General features: G+C 46.4%; 1 protein-coding gene across 3 annotated transcripts in view; it reads right to left on the reverse strand.

Moving 5' to 3' along the window:
• Window positions 1–16,668, reverse strand: part of FRRS1L (ferric chelate reductase 1 like) — a 118,378-nt gene that overhangs the window by 52,377 nt on the left and 49,333 nt on the right. The window lies entirely within an intron of this gene.

The following is a 16,668-nucleotide window of genomic DNA, read 5'->3' on the forward strand; positions in this document are numbered from 1 at the left end:
CTAATGACAGGTGTCAAGATCCCGATGCATGTCATTTTACCTACGCCGGGAGCCCGACGCCCGGCATACCAATCAAAGGTAAGCTGGGGCGGTGGGCGGGGGGGTTAGGTGCTCCCGGGGGGGACTTAGGGTTAGGCACCCCCCCGGGACGGTTAGGTTTAGGCTAGGGGAAGGGGGGGTTAGGGTTTTATTCACCCCCGGGGGGAGGTTAGGGTTAGGTACCCCCCCGGGAGACTTAGGTTTAGGCTGCAGGGAAGGGGGTTAGGTTTAGGCACTTGGGGGGGAGTTTAGGGTTAGCCATCCCAAAGGGAGGGTTAGGGGGGGGGTTAGGTAAGTAAATAGAAAAAATACTTACCTGTCAGGATGTTCACTGCGTCCAGCGGTATTTCATACCGATCCCAAAATCAATGGCAGTTTCCACTTTCTCCCAGGGCCAGACAGGTCTCAGTATCAATAGAGGGCAATTTCAGATCCTGTAGGAACACACTAATATCTTCACTAGTCAACGGATGGGTATGGGGGGGTCAGAATGATTATACAGTTAGGAATAATACTGTCACAATCCGCCGCGTCTTGTTGGACGATGGTGCTTCTGACAGTTCCCTTAGGCCAGTTGCTGGGAGACAGAGACGCCGCACGGTCAACCTATGATATCCTCTCTCTGGGCTGGGACTGGATTGGTTGTTCTTCCTGTTTTCTTTCCTGCTGATGCATTGCTCAGATGCCGGTGAGAGCGTCATACACGCGTTTCCAGCTCCATAGTGTTGGTCTTGTGCTGTGTTGCTTCCAGCTTCTCCAGTTCGGAGTATACCTAGTCCTGTGCCATATAACATCTCGCCAGCAGAGTCCACACTAAAGCATCTGAGGTTCCAGTCTGTCAACGCGGCTTTCTCCACTGTAGAGTGCTTCCAGTACTCTGATATTGTACCACCATCCGGCTGAATCTGTCGTACAACAGCATCCGGGGGTCTTAGCCAACATCACGTATCTCTGCTGTTTAGGGAATCATCAGTTTCCTGTTGCTGTGTTACCAGACAGCGGCATTCATCACACAGCAGCGTCAGAGTGAACTTTGTTTGCAGAACAACTATCTCTGCTGCTTGCGTCTCCAGCCATCACAGTTGCCACACTACCATCCGGCGGCATTAACCACACAACAGCGTCTGCGTGGACTCAGTTGCGACAATCTCGGCTGCCTTGCGTCTTCACTCATTGCCGTTGCTGCACCTCCATCCAGCGGCACCTGCTGCACAGCAGCATCCTGAGTGACTCAGTTGCGACAATCTCCGCTGCTCTGCAGTTTCAGTTCATTTGTTCAGTTCATTCATAAGTGTACTTACAATTTAATAACTATGACAGAGTTATGCTGGAGTTAAACTGAAAGAGAACATCCTGAAAGCCAGAGAACTTTCTGAAGGACATCAAACATACTTGTGGGAATAAGCCAATTCACCATCACTAACAGCTGCTGTATGTATATCCAGGAAACACTTTACTGCACTCCCTGCTTAAACATTTCAAGTGCTGCCCTTACTGATTGCTCTTGTTGTTCAAACCACCTTTGACTAGATTGGCTCTGTACATTGTAATTTTTGCATTCATGCTACTGAAAATCCTGGTTCTACTGAATTGCCTCTTTTCACTGCTTCACTACTATCTACTTTAACATTCTTTATTTTAGTAACTAATTCCTGCACCCATTACTCATCTTTATATTTCACTTTTGGAGCTGCGCTCATACATTAGCAGCACTGTTCTTTTACCTGTATTTTGAACATCTAACCACATTTATCCACACTGTCCCTACATCACACAGCCTCCACTCCAGTTTTCACCTCACTTATTACCACAGCATGAACACCTCTACTTCAATCACCCCCCTTATTCAGTATCTACATAATCCTCTGCTTTACCTACTTCTTCCACCCCTATCCTCCCCCTCTAGTCTCCTCCACTTGCTGTTCCACCTTTTTTCTCTCACCAGTCTCCCTTACAACCCTCTACTTCTCTCAACCACCCTTCCTGTTCCTCCACTCTTAACCACCTCCCTCTTGCTACCCCACCACTAAGCCCTATTCCCTACTGTCTCTGCCGGTCCCCTCTAGGGCTACCATGAGAAATCCTGGACCAGAGTATAGCAACATCCCAGGGGTCCCCCCCTGGAGGGGGCATGACCACTGCATGCCCATCTCTGTGGGTGGGCCTAGCATGTAAGAAGCACCCACTCACAGGAGCATGGCATAGCAACCAGCAGCCAGGACTATAGTACTCACTATTAGGATGGCGGGGCAGTCCCATAATAGCCACATTTTAGCTGGATGTATTTAGATGCTAAAATGTAACAGACAAAAAAATAAAGGGCAAACTACTTTATTTTGTACATTTATAAATAAATAAATAAAAACTATTTTTGTCATAGATGAATGAAGGACTTCATTTTGACATAACACAAGGTCATCTTATACACATTCCGCAGCATATATCCTAACCCACTGCTCCATGCTCCTTCCTCACTATCTACCCCATCTGTGTTCCCCCTGTCTGTCTGCCCGCCACCACCTTTAGAATGCAAGCTCTCACGAGCAGGGCTCATCCCTCATGTGCTTTTCCTCCTTTACTTATAGTATCATGTACTCCTAACTACCCAATTGGCACCTAACACTTGGTTGCTTATGCCCTGATGCTTGTGGTATGCAGCAATGTTTATAAACCATGTCCTTGTCCTGCATTGTTTTGTACTATTACTGTTTTTTCTTGTGTGCTCATTTATGTACTGCATAAGGCGCTGCCGAACCTTTGTGGCGCCATATAAATAAAGGATAATAATAATAATTTCCAGTCTTCAAGGCTGTGACATGTCCACCAGAGCACCATCTTGCCAAGTACTTCCAGCCCTCAAGACTGTGATGTGCCCACCAGGGCACCATCTTGCCAATCACATCCAGCCCTCAAGGCTGTGACGTGTTCACCAGGGCAATAATCTTGTCAATCACTTCCAGCCCTCAAGGCTGTGATGAGTTCATCAGGGCCCCATCTTGCCAAGCACTTCCAGCCCTCAAGGCTGCAATGTGTCTTTCAGGGCACCATCTTGCCAAGTACTTACAGCCCTCAAGGCTGATACATCTCCACCAGGGCACCACTTTGCCAAGCACTTCCAGCCCTCAAGGCTGCAACGTGACCGCCAGATCTCTCCCTTGTCTGACATTGCTCACCTTGAGCCACGACTGCTCGGACTATCTGCTGAACCCATTACTTTTTTACCTTCAGTGCAATGGCCTGTCTTGGTTGTGGACCTCCCAGAGGCCTCACCCACCATCAACCTTGGGCTACAACTGAACCATTGGTTGAACCCATCACCCTTATATCCTTTATCTCCCTATCTCCATTTGTAGTGAATCTCCCAGGGATTCTTAAAAAATACTCAGCAAACATATATGCTATCTCATAGGGGTCAGAATCTTTAGTGCCTTTAGAATTGTAAACACTATGCACGTGTTCGCTTGCCCACCATCCCCTCAAGTTACATGCCAGCAAGCGGCTAGCTTGCTTACCAAAACATAAAGGTAACAAGCTAGGTTACATTGAACCTCATTAAAGGGAAAAAACATTAACTTTACCCCTAGCACTAAGAAAATCCAGAAAAAGTAGTTTATTAGAGGGATTAACTGTATGAGCTTCCAGGCTCACTTAATCCATGCTGCTGTCTGTATAGCAGAACCACGGTTACTGCTTTAAGGGAGCACCAAAAATGAAATACAGATGTGTCCTCAGGCTTGTTAGTACTCATAAAAAAAGACTGATGTATGGCCTGATGGGCCTGAGGCTGGGTCAGTATGTAGTTTCCAAATGTCCAAGGGCCAAGAGAAACATGTTTGGAGTCAATATTCCAAATCAGAAAGAGCAGGAAGTGGTCAGACAAAGACAACGGCAGGATGTCAACCTTTTTAATGGAGAGAAGAGTCCATTTGTCAGACAAAACATAATCAATTCTAGAGTAAGAATTACGTGCATTAGATTAAAAGGAATAATCTCTTTCTGTAGGATGTTTCACTCTCCAAATATCAAATAAGTCATATTCAGCAAGGAGCTGATGAGACCCTTTGGCAAACTCATGGGGCGTGTAAGAATGGGGGAGCAACAACTTAGACCTGTCGAGTGCTGAGTCAAGGACCATGTTGAATTCCCCCATAACCAACACAGCACCCTTGCTATGTCTTTGAAGAGTTGAACAAAATATAGAAAGAGCGCTGCCTGGTATTAGGGATGTAAACTAATGTAACCTAAACCCCACCACTTTTAGGTACCTTCTATGAACATCAGAGTAATGTGCTGCCAGAACAAAGGAACAATGCTGGGCAATCAGGATAGCAACTCCTGGTCCATTGGCCATATAACACTGTGTTACGGTTCTCACAAGGGAATCGGTATGAAATACCGCCGGCCACATGGCCGGCGTTTTGATTCCCGGCAGCGCCTGGCCGACAAAAGCAGAGTTCCCGGCAGCGGAAGCCCGACAGCGCTGGAAATCCTGATCGTCGCTAAGGTAAGTATAAACTAACCTAACCCCCTAACCCTCCTTAGGGGTGCCTAACCCTAACCTCCCCCCCAAGTGCCTAACTCTAATCCCCCTTCTAAGTGCCTAAACCTAACCCCCCCTTCCCCGCCATCTAAACCTAAGTCCCCCCGGGGGTGCCTAACCCTAACCTTCCTTCCCCCTAGCCTAACCCTAACCCTCTCGGGGGATGCCCAACCCTAAGTCCCCCCCGGGTACCCTATACCTAACCCTCCCCTCCCCCAGCGTCGGGGAAATTACAGTCATCTAGATATAGATGCCCGCATTTATCCCACGCCAGGATAAAGCAGTCGGGAAGCCGGCTGTCGGGATGCCGGCAGCCGGCTTCCCGATTGTATACCCTTGCAAGACCTCTAGAGCCAACAAGAGGATCTTCCACCACTAACAGCCACCCGTTGTTCCCTTAGTGATTGATACTTACACTAATACTTAGGTGGCCACCTGGATTTAATCATCCAGCAGTAGAGACACACAACCGATGAGAGACTGCAGAACTGCTGACTGGAAACTAAATATGAGAAGTGGCAGTCCTTCCACTACTAGGACTAGCTGTAGTGGGGCTGCAGGCAGATGGTACATGCTCGGGAATAGTGGATAAGGTACAAAAGCAGCAGCAAATGATGTAGGTCTCAGGTACATCTTGGGACTATGGAGCAGATGGGTCACCAGGCATGAAGCAGCTAGACAACAATTGAAGCCATGCAGATGGAGTGACCTGGACTGTGGTACTGCAGGGTTTACAGACTATGGGCCTGATTCACTGCAAAACGCAACTGCGAATGCAATTGCGATTACTGTATGCACGCAGTTCAACTGCGATAGTATGCTAATCGGTTGCGATCGCTATTCCCTCACAGCACTACACAAGGATGCCCACTTTACTTAGCACACATCCATAATGTTTAGCAAGACTGTGAAACCATCGGTACAATCGAGTACCATCGCAGCCTTACGCACACTTGAACAAGCCCTGACCTTACTCTTAAATTGCTAACTTCAACGCACGCTATGAGACCTTTGGCTGCGTAGGCCATCGCAGTGGATAATTTATGCATGCCCCTGCAACAGCGTCCAAACGCATTGGCACGCCTGCGCTCTGCCAACCACCCGTCACCACTCACAAATGACACTTCCTGTCAATCACTCTGTGATGGGTCTGCGTAGTCACAGCAATCGCAGTCCCAATCGCAGTATCTAGTTCATGGCCTCACACTGAGATGTATACTAATCAGCAGAACACAACAATCAGCCAATTGCATGCGTAATCGCAGTTGCAAACGCTATTGAATCAAGCCCTGTGACAGTACAGACAAGATATCCAAAATGGCTGAGCCACTGGCTGTGGAGTGGCTTGATCGTTTGTCAGGAGTGACCAGGATATAGGCTTCAGAATGACTGGACTGCAAACAATGATGTTGATGCGGCCTATGCCGCGGACTGAGGTACAACCGGAGATGCAACAAGTACAACACAGTGCGGCCTTGAGGGCCGAGGTGTGACAAAAACAACATAGTGCAGCCTTGGGGGTTGGGGTGCAGCCTTGAGGGCCAAGGTGCGACAAGAACAACACGGTGTGTCTTGAGAAAGTCCCGGTTTCTACGGGACGAAACACGTTGACGTCATCACCCAGGCACCTGAGATTGTCCACAGCACATCACCACTTGCTGCACGCCAATTCTGAGGTTTTTTGCAAGACGCTAGATGCCGATTCATCCCCGGAGCTTACCGCCAGCTGACACACAGACACCGCTTCACCAGCAGCACTTGTCTCCGGCTGCACGGCAGTTGGCTCCATCCAGCCGCGGAATCACAGCGTCCAGACGGGCTGAGCTGGGATGGACACTAGTGTGATCACAGACTTCCAGGGGTGAGATACTCCAATTGTCATTACCCACCCATTTATCCTCCAGCGAGACTGCATTTCACACTGGGATGCCAGTAGTGATTGCAATCTAAGCAGTGCAAGTGAGCTGCCTCACCATTGGAAACAAATTGCTACATTTGTAGCCACATTGGTGTAGGAGTGGAACATTAGAACGCTGTGCTGTAGAAACCTCAGTGATACAGTTACACTCTCTTAGCAATGCACCTAAGCTAGAGAGTTATTTGATCTTTGCAATTATATGATTGATATTTCTTGTTCGATTTTATATATGTACATTTGATTGCAAGTATTAGTGTCTATCTGTGGATTACATTGTATTAAACATCAGATTTATTTCATTTTATTTAAAGCCTCCTGTTTAATTCAACAGACAGCAAACCTTATGTAGAGTTTTTCAATTTGAGAATCCAACAGTGCATAGCGCAGTAAAACAATTTTACACTTTCTGAGGTGCAACAAGCCTCCGACTGAGGTATGGCTGACAGATGATCACAGGAGCGGCTTAGAACACAGGCTGGAAGCTGCGAGGTAGAAAACACTGCTGGCTTTAAGCGGCCCTGCCTCTTAGCCAATGAACGGCTCCCTCCATTGAAGTCAATGGTGGGAGCCGCAGGATAACCCTGCAGCTCCCACCATTGAGTACAATGGAGGAGCCGTTCATTGGCTGAGAGGCGGGGCCTGACCTCTCTCAGCAAATGAACGCACAGACACGGAGCTTCAAAGGATGAAGCCGCGTCTGTGCGCTTCATACGGGAAGGAGTAATCAGTCTGGTTAGACTGATTACTCCTTAATGCGAGGACCCGGTTTTATCATTTTATTATTTTTTTAACCCATGGATGCATACAGAGAAGGGGACCAGTGGAGGTAAGATAGGTGAGTAGTGTGTGTGTGTGTGTGTGTGTGTGTGTGTGTGTGTGTGTGTGTGTGTGTGTGTGTGTGTGTGTGTGTGTGTGTGTGTGTGTGTGTGTGTGTGTGTGTGTGTGTGTGTGTGTGTGTGTGTGTGTGTGTGTGTGTGTGTGTGTGTGTGTGTGTGTGTGTGTGTGTATTAAAGTTATACTTTGTAAGGTGTGTGTGTGTTTCTTGGGACATTTCTTTATAGGTGAACTACAAGTCCCAATGGACCCTTAATGCCCCGCATGCTGGTACTTGTGGTTCTCCAAGTACCAGCATGCCGGGGAGGCTTGCTGGGACCTGCAGTTCTACTGGAAAGACAATGTTTATTTATATCTTTTTTTACACCACACTTTCACAATCAACCCGCCACCCACCGCCCAGGGGTGGTGGGGATAGCCCCGGGCTATCAGCCCAGGCTAGGGGTGCCCTGGAGAGGGAGACCCCTTTTTTTGAAGGGGTCTCCAACTCCCCAGGGATCCCTGGCCTGGGCTGACTAATGGCCAGGGCTGATTCTGCGGCTGGGGGGCCCGGTGATAGGGCTCCCCTGGCTGTGGCATCAGTCCCCTGTTAGAAAGGGTCCAGGGCTGGTTCTGGATCTTACAGGGAGACCCTACACAAATTTTTCCCTGTAAATCCAGAACCAGCTCTGCTTCCCATAGTCCTGTGCTGGTTGTACTTAGTACAGGGAGACCCTACGTCATTTTTTCCCTGTACTTAGTCAACCAGAACAGGGTTGCCAAAGTCCAGGGCTAGTTCTGATTTAGGGGGTGACCTCACATCAATTTTTTTCTTAATTTAACTCTTTAATTGCTTTTTCCAGCCAGATACATGCAGGCATCTCACTGATGTCTGCATGTATCTATGTGAATCCGACCTGCTCATGCTCAAATCGAAAGCATGAAGCAGGTCTATTGTATTGGAGATTTGAAGAGTGATTTGAATTCCGATTTTGGGGACGATTTCAAATCGAATGATAGTAAATAAGGGTTTTGTGTGTTGGGCTATGTAAAAGTACCAATGTTTTTCCGATGGTCGATTTGAGGGCGATTTGAGTCCAAAGTCGATTTGAAGTCCGATTTTACATGCGATTTGGCCTTTAGTAAATACTCAAAACCAAAATCGAATCCAAATCGAATGAAAATCGCACATCAAATCACTCAAAATGCAAAATCGACCTTTAGTAAATTTACCCTCAGGTCACCCTTAATTGATTTAAAGAAAAAAGAAGTTTGCATTTTTTCTGCGGCCTGTTTAGCCCATTAAAATGAAGTGCTATTATTTGTAAAGTTATTTAAGTGGGAGAGAACTCTAACAAGATTTTTTTTTTTCTTATAGGGCTAGGGCATTAAGGTTATGGAGTGGAGCATATGAAGCGTGTAGGTAATTTGGTATAAGTAGTTTTGGCATAAGTTGCTAACAGATGTAAAAATGCTTAAGTTGAATAAACACTCATAAGCCATCCAAAGGCAAAATGTTGTATTGGAAGAGAAGCATGATGATTCTGAGCAATTATAAGTATACAGAAGTGAATGGTAGTCCTCAATGTGGACGAGTGGGTGTGGTATAAAAGGTTGGAAGTAAAAAGCACGGCATTCAGAAGGTCGACACCACAAAATGAAATAGTTCAGAATGTCAACAGTCGATTAGTCAACCTGGTCAGCCGTCATTCTGTAGACATGTATTTAGGGCGACAGGGTTAAATGGTCACCAGTGGTGTAACTAGGGTATTTGGAGCCCCCCCTCCCCAAGTATGTGAGAGCGGGAAAGATGTGCAGCAAAAAGTGGGTGTAGTCACATGACACAAGGGGCGTGGCCACTGGAAAATGTGGGAGTGACAACATGACATTGATAATATATACAGTTATAGTGCCTGCGCTAGTTTGCGTAATTCTGTAGGGGCCTAATATGACAATCAATATGTATATGTAGATCTAATGATACTAAGCACACAAGGATAATAGGTGATTTTAATGGATCCAGTAAATACTACAACAAATCAATTGAGAATTCACAATGCTGTCTAAATTGAGGAGTAATGTACACAGGATATGGTACAGGGAATGGGTAGTATATAGGAGTATAGGGTCAAATGAACGTCGAAAAAATGGGGGGGATAAAATAGTAAACAATGTCCTCTAAATATAGGAACAAATTTAAATAATATATAGTGCAGATGAAATTAATGTCCTGGGGGCTGCGCGCTCTGGAGGGGCGGCGTCCCATGCCTTCCTGTCTGACAACTTACCCTACTTCTTGCTGTCGATGTTAATCCTTGTGTGAAAGGTTCTTTCAGGTACACAGTCTCTCAGCCTCCGTTGGAAGTGTGCCAAGTTACACACTCTATATAGGTCCCGTTGATTCACCAGACGCGGCAAGACCACCGGAACCACGATCACAGTTGATCACGTGGTCAGTGCCACTTATACAGTGCCATCAGTAGTGCTCCCAGTAGTGCCCCTTATACAGTGCCCCCAGTAGTGGTCCCCCCCATGCAGTGCCCCCAGTAGGTCCCCCCTATACAGTGCCCCTCATGAAGTGCCACCAGGAGAAGTCACCCCTATTGCAATGCCCCTTATATAGTGCCCCCAGTAGTGGTCCCCCCATGCAGTGCCCCTTACACAGAGCCCCCAGTAGTAGTCCACATATGCAGTGCCCCAGTAGTAGTCCCCCCTATGCAGTGCCCCCAGTAGTGGTCCCCCCTATGCAGTGCTACCAGTAGTGCCCCTTATATAGTGCCCCCAGTAGTAGTCCACCCTATGCAGTGCCCCTTATATAGTGGTCCCCCTATGCAGTGCCCCCAGTAGTGCCCCTTGTATAGTGCCACCAGTATTGGTCCCCCTTATACAGTGCTCCCAGTAATGCCCCTTATACAGTGCCCCCAGTAGTGGTCCCCCATGCAGTACCCCTTATACAGTGCCCCCAGTAGTAGTACCACTATGCAGTGCCCCTTATATAGTGCCTCCACTAGTAGTCCCCTCTATGCAGTGCCCCCAGTAGTGGTCCCCCATGCAGTACCCCTTATACAGTGCCCCCAGTAGTAGTACCACTATGCAGTGCCTCAGTAGTGCCCCTTATATAGTGCCCCCACTAGTAGTCCCCTCTATGCAGTGCCCCCAGTAGTGGCCCCCCTATGCAGTGCCAGTGGCCCTTACATATATAAGGACAAAGGCACACACAAAAAAAACACTTACCTGAATCCCTGCTCCTGCACCCACTGTCGTCCGCTCCTCCACCCTCCCTTGCCCGCTCTGCACTGCCATCACCCACTGCAGGAGCCGGAAGGTGAAGCGCATGAGTGTGCCCCAGCCTGGCTCCAGCAGTGGGCCCAGCAGCCAATGAGAGTCTGTCTGACTGCCACTGGCTGCCAAAACAAACACACTGCTGCCGGGTAGTATGAGTGTACTACCTGGTGCAAGCGGCGGTGTTTGTTACTGTGTAGTGCAGACTAACCAGTGTCCTGGACCACGACCGCTGGAGCCTCCCCCGTGCGCCACCGGTTTGATGGCACGTGCCCTGCTCGAACACCCCTAGATACGCCACCGATGGTCAACACATAGAAAGGTCGACATTTACCATGGCACTTTTTTTTTATTTGAGTCCAACCATAACCCTAAAAATCATGAAAAAAACATGTCACAATGTTAAATGTCAACCTTTTGAATGTTTCGACAATTTAACCTTGTTGACCTAAATAGGGGTGACCTAATGACTATGTCGACCTTTTGACTGTCGACATTCAGAATGTGTCGACTTTCTTATGTCGACCTTTTTATTGTCAACCAATCCACCATTATCCAGACTAGTAGGATTAGGAGAAAAAGATATGAACAATAAAGAAAATAAGAAAACATAGTTATGTTAAATGCTGGTAATGAGCTGTAAGCACAAACAATTAGAAGATATTGAAATTACAGATAAGCAGTTTGATTTTGGCTTGGATCTTCCCATCAACTTAGGATTTCAGAGCTAGGTAAAAAGTCATCTTTCACTGTTATCACGGCACAGTCATGGAGCAAGGATTTTGTGTGTATATTTTAAATAGAGACAAATATTTGTATAAAAATGGGTTGGGGGAGGGAGTCCAATTTTTAGCCTGAGGAGTAATACTTACCCATTAGTAGAGGATTTGTAGGGCATGTCTTCAAAGAGTAAAGTGGGCTAAACTGCATATAATCCACATGTACGTAAATAAAAAGTAATGAGGTAGTATTTTAAATTCAGGTATGTATCAACTTGAATATGTTGATATATGTATTAGAGCTGGTAAAATGTTTACAGTAGAAATAGAATAAACATGTAAGCCCCAATGGGGTAGAGACAATTATTATATGTACAGCGCTATGTAAATCAGTGGAGCTATATAAATTAGGGATAATAATAATACTATCTATTTAATGTTTTAGCTATTCGTATCTAGGAATTTAAGTGGCAAGTCTATTAGTTGAGCATTGGAGCAATGGTTCCGAGCTGATTAGATTGTCAGCACTGTATTATTTAGAATTCTAGCCATGTGGTGCTCGTCTTTGTTCCAGATAACTATGCAAAACGGATAACCCCTTCAGTCTCTTACATTATGGTCATGTAGATGGATCCGCTTGCAGCCAGAATACGACTTAACTCTAACATTTCAGGCATCCCAGTAGGATACACAGATCATAAGATCATGTTATATGCTGATGATGCGATCCTAACCATAACAAACCCACGACATTCTCAGAATTTATTTGTGGAAATACATAAATATGGTCAACTCTATTTTTATAAAATTAATACGGATAAGACCGAGATTTTAGACTTTAACATTGCACCAGCTGACCTTGCACATTTGCGGGCTTCCCATACATTCAGATGGCAAACTCACAAACTGATATATGTAGGAGTTTATCTCACCAAATCATAGTCCTAACTCTATGCGGCCAATTTTCCACGACTGTTCGCCACGATTAAATAAGACCTATCAGCATGGAATAAACTCATCATCTCATGGTTTGCCCGAATCGCTGCTGTGAAGATGAATATTTTACCCCATCTTCTATATCTCTGGCAAGCACTTCCAATACACACCCCCACAACCACTTTAAAACATCTGCAATGCAACATACTTGACTTAATATGGGCATGTAAGAGACGTAGGGTTAAAATGCCTATTCAGAAACATCATACTTCTGGAGGATTAGGAGTACCGAATATCATCATATACTTTTGTTCTGTACATCTTGCCCAATGCATTTATTGGCATGCTCCCGCAGCATATAGAGTACAGACAACAATAGAGGCTGACGCACTGTCAGTATACTCACTATTAAGCTCCTTCTGGTCCCCCTGCCCCCCCCTGTAATCGCCCACTCTCGGTCTCTCTACTACCTACTGTTCGTTTTACACTAGCTAACTGGGATCTATGCACTAGACTGTATAACCTTTACTCTGGCCACCTATATCTAGTTCCTTTATGGAACAATCCTACCTTCCCTCCGGGGATTGATCGCCGTTCTTTTCATTTTTGGACATATCACAATGTCCTATTCCCTAGAGACATTGCACCACTAGATACTTTCCCTGACTTCGCTAGCCTACAGACCCACTATTCTTTGCCGCATAAGGTCTTCTTCTTGATTAGCCATAGTCATCAGCCCATCTACGAAGTGCCCCAGTCTGATAAAGAAGTTTAACACACTTGGCCATTTATCGAATTTTAAAATTAAGTATTCAAACTTTATGAGGCTTATGTAATAGTCTGAGAGATGAAGGCACGAGTGCAATTCTGGCAAGTTAGCACATATTTTTAAAGTGGCAATAACTTAAGATGCAAAACCAACCTAGTTAGGAAACACTATAGGTGTCAGAACAGACTGGAGAGTACGCTAAATTGATTTATGGAAAAGCCTTTTTGAAGGCTTCAAGTCAGGGGAAAAAATATGCGCTACTGTGGATTGCTAGTTAGGCTGCATTGGAAACTTTAAATTAATCAAGTTTGTATGCCATAGATTAGACCAGGGGTAGCCAGCCCTGGTCCTCGAGAGCTACCAAAAGTGTGGGTATTCCAGGTCTCCTCACAGAATCACAAGTGAAATAATTAGCTCCACCTGTGGATCTTTTCAAATGTGTTAGTGAGTAATGAATACACCTGTGCACCAGCTAGGTGATCTGGAAAACATGAGCTGTTAGTAGCTCTCATTTATAAAGAAGAAAAGTAAGTAATTTTAACGGGTGCACTGGGACCCACGTTGGTAATTTAAAATTTTATATTTTTAATAGGTATGCATAAAAATATCTCAAGGCATGCCTTGAGAAAGCCTGACTGGTGAAACGGCCATCGGCTATCTGTAACAGATTGTTAATGTCATGTAACTAAGGGCCTGATTCAGAGCTGAACGCTCTGACCAGAGCACTCGCTCTGAATCAGGGCCGTCCTATTTAAATGTCGAGCGGCCTTTTGGACGCTCGCATAGCTTACCACCCACAGCTTATGCGAGCGTCCATGATGATGGTCGCGATGGTCAATGACCATCGCGACCATCGGGCTTGCGACGAGACCCTGCGGTAGGGTCTTGCTGCCTCAAGCCCAGGAGTGATTTTGGCTCTATCAGAGCCAAAATCACTCCCACTGACATCATTACTGATGTCAGTGGGGCCGGACTCAGACGGTAGACGCTCCCATGGGAACGCCTCAGTCTGGCAGCCACGCCCCCGGCACGCCCACCAAAGGGGCCGTGCTGTCAGTCACCATCGACAGCACGCCCCCTTTTGGTCCGTCATGCGCATTCGCACAACATCTACCCGCTTGTGAGCGACCTTTTCTCGCGAGCGGGTCTGAATGACCCCCTAAATTCAATGATAATATGTTGCTAAATGGACATAAATCCCAGCCATTGATGTCTAAGTTAAAATGATATAAGAAGTGAATGCCCCAGGTTAGGTAGGTAGGCCACAGGGGGTTGCTGGGTAGGCAGCACTAGTAGCTTTGGTTCAGGCCAAATAAAAGTGTGAAAGACAAAGTGTATGTGAGACTCCATCAGGTCCAAGAATAAACTGTAAAGTCGGTTGAGAGGATGCAGGCCATAACAAAACAAGAGATATGGTAAGAGCTTACCTTTGTTATCTCTGTTTCTACGAGGTCCATAGGGTCCACAGGGCTGACCTTTCTGGTATAGCTGGATCTGGATCCACGTGTACCACGCAGTTAAAGCTTTGCTGCTCCCTGGATGCACTGGGTCCATCCTCCTCTATACCCTGCCCCAGCCACAGGCACCTGAGTTGGTAAGTAGCCAAGGCCGGAGATAAAAACAGAGAGAAGACTGGAACACACAAGAACCATACTCACAGAAAGGGATACGGAAAACCAGTGACCAGCCACATAGCCCATATGAAGCCAGGTGCGTCAGGGCGGGCGCCCTGTGGACCTCGTAGAAACAGAGATAACAAAGGTAAGTTCTTACCATATCTCTTGTTTTCTACTTCAGGTTCCATAGTGGGTCCACAGGGTTGACCTTGGGGATGTCCCAAAGCAGTACAACTAAGGGCGGGTACGCTCCTGCGCTGAAAGGAGAATCTGGCGCTCGAAGGATGCATCCTGAGAGGCGAAGGTGTCAAACTTATAGAACTGTAGAAAAGTCTGTATGGAAGACCAGGTGGCCGCCTTACACAGCTGAACAGCCGAGGCGCCAAAAGCTCCTCTCGGTGCGCTAAGTCTTGTGAGAATCTGCTAGCGCTTGGTATCTTTTTTGCATCTGTTTTTTGCTGGAATGCAATGCGATGCAACTAGGATGCACCAACCGACTGCACTGATTAATTTGATATGTGACTCTTGAATATTGTATATCTCTGTGAAACTGAGTCTCTGAATCTGGATATATAGCTTTTTTCATTCCAAGTTCTGCTGTGCTTCACTCAGGTGCACAGACATACAGGTGTAGCATATCAAATTAATCAGCACAGTCTTCTGGTGTGTCCTAGTCACATCACATTGTGACCTACTGTAGATGCATTTTCTGCAAAAAAAGATGCCTCTAAACCTTGATCAGACTGAATGATGTGCAGGAAGTGGACCATTATGGAACATGCACAGCAGCAAGAGACATTTTAAACATGAGGTGTAGCCTCCAGGTGGATGTAGGTTACTATTCGTATTTCAGGATTAGGATGTAACATCTGGGCAATAAACAGCTCTTTTGGTACCTAATATGTTCAGAAATATATGAAATATATTTGAAGGGATGTTGAATCCCTGGTGTCAGAAGATTAACATTTTATTAAGTGCAGCAATAGTAAAAGGTGTTTGCTCTCCAGTTATGTCTAGTAAATACTTAATGCCAGTGTGTTTGCTGTTAATTTGTTTCGTCATATTTTGTCATACGTGAGTCACAGTGTAAATGTTTTATTAAACTGCAAAAACAAAAATCTCACAATACAATTTAAAATATTGGGCCTGATTCAGAGGCGCTCGCTGTTTGCGAGAGCTCGCTCTGAATCAGTGCGAATTTTTTATTTTTTTTAATCCGCCTCCAGGCCGCTCGTAAAGCTGTGGGTGAATCAAGCAATATACTGCAGTAGAAATATAAAGTACCGTATATACTCGAGTATTATTCGACCCGAATATAGCCAAGGTACCTACTTTTACCACAAAAAAACTGGGAAAACTTATTGACTCGAGTATAAGCCTAGGGTGGGAATTGGCAGCAGCTGGTAGTGCCCCCAGTAGTAATTCCCCCTGGTTGTGCCCCCAGTAGTAATCCCTCCTGGTAGTGCACCCAGTGGTAATCCCCCCTTTCAGTGCCTCCAGTAGTAATCCCCCCCTGGTAGTGCCCCCAGTGGTAATCCCCCCTTTTAGTGCCCCCAGTGGTAATCCCCCCTTTTAGTGCCCCCTGTAGTAACCCCCCCTGGTAGTGCCCCCTGTAGTAATCCCCCCTGGTAGTGCCCCCTGTAGTAATCCCCCCCTGGTAGTTCCCCCAGTGGTAATAATCCCTTTTAGTGCCCCCTGTAGTAATCCCCCCCTGGTAGTACCCCCAGTGGTAATAACCCCTTTTAGTGCCCCCTGTAGTCCCCCAGTAGAGAGAGAGAGACGTAGTAAGAATAAAATAAAAAAAATCACTTACCTGAAACCCCCGCTCCTGGTCCCGCCGCTAGCAGCTCCTCCGGCCGCTTTGCATGGGAGAGACGTCATTACTCATGACGTCTCTCCCATTACCCACTGCGGGAGCCGGAAGATGGCTCCAGCAGTGGGAGCAGCAGCAGCCGCTGAGAGTCTGACAGACTCTCAGCGGCTGCTGATTACAGCAAACACACAGCTGCCGGCTCCGGCGGCTGTGTGTTTGTGCT

This window comes from Taudactylus pleione, unplaced genomic scaffold, assembly GCF_031769625.1.
Source record: "Taudactylus pleione unplaced genomic scaffold, aTauple2 ptg000386l, whole genome shotgun sequence".
NCBI classification, from domain to species: domain Eukaryota; kingdom Metazoa; phylum Chordata; class Amphibia; order Anura; family Myobatrachidae; genus Taudactylus; species Taudactylus pleione.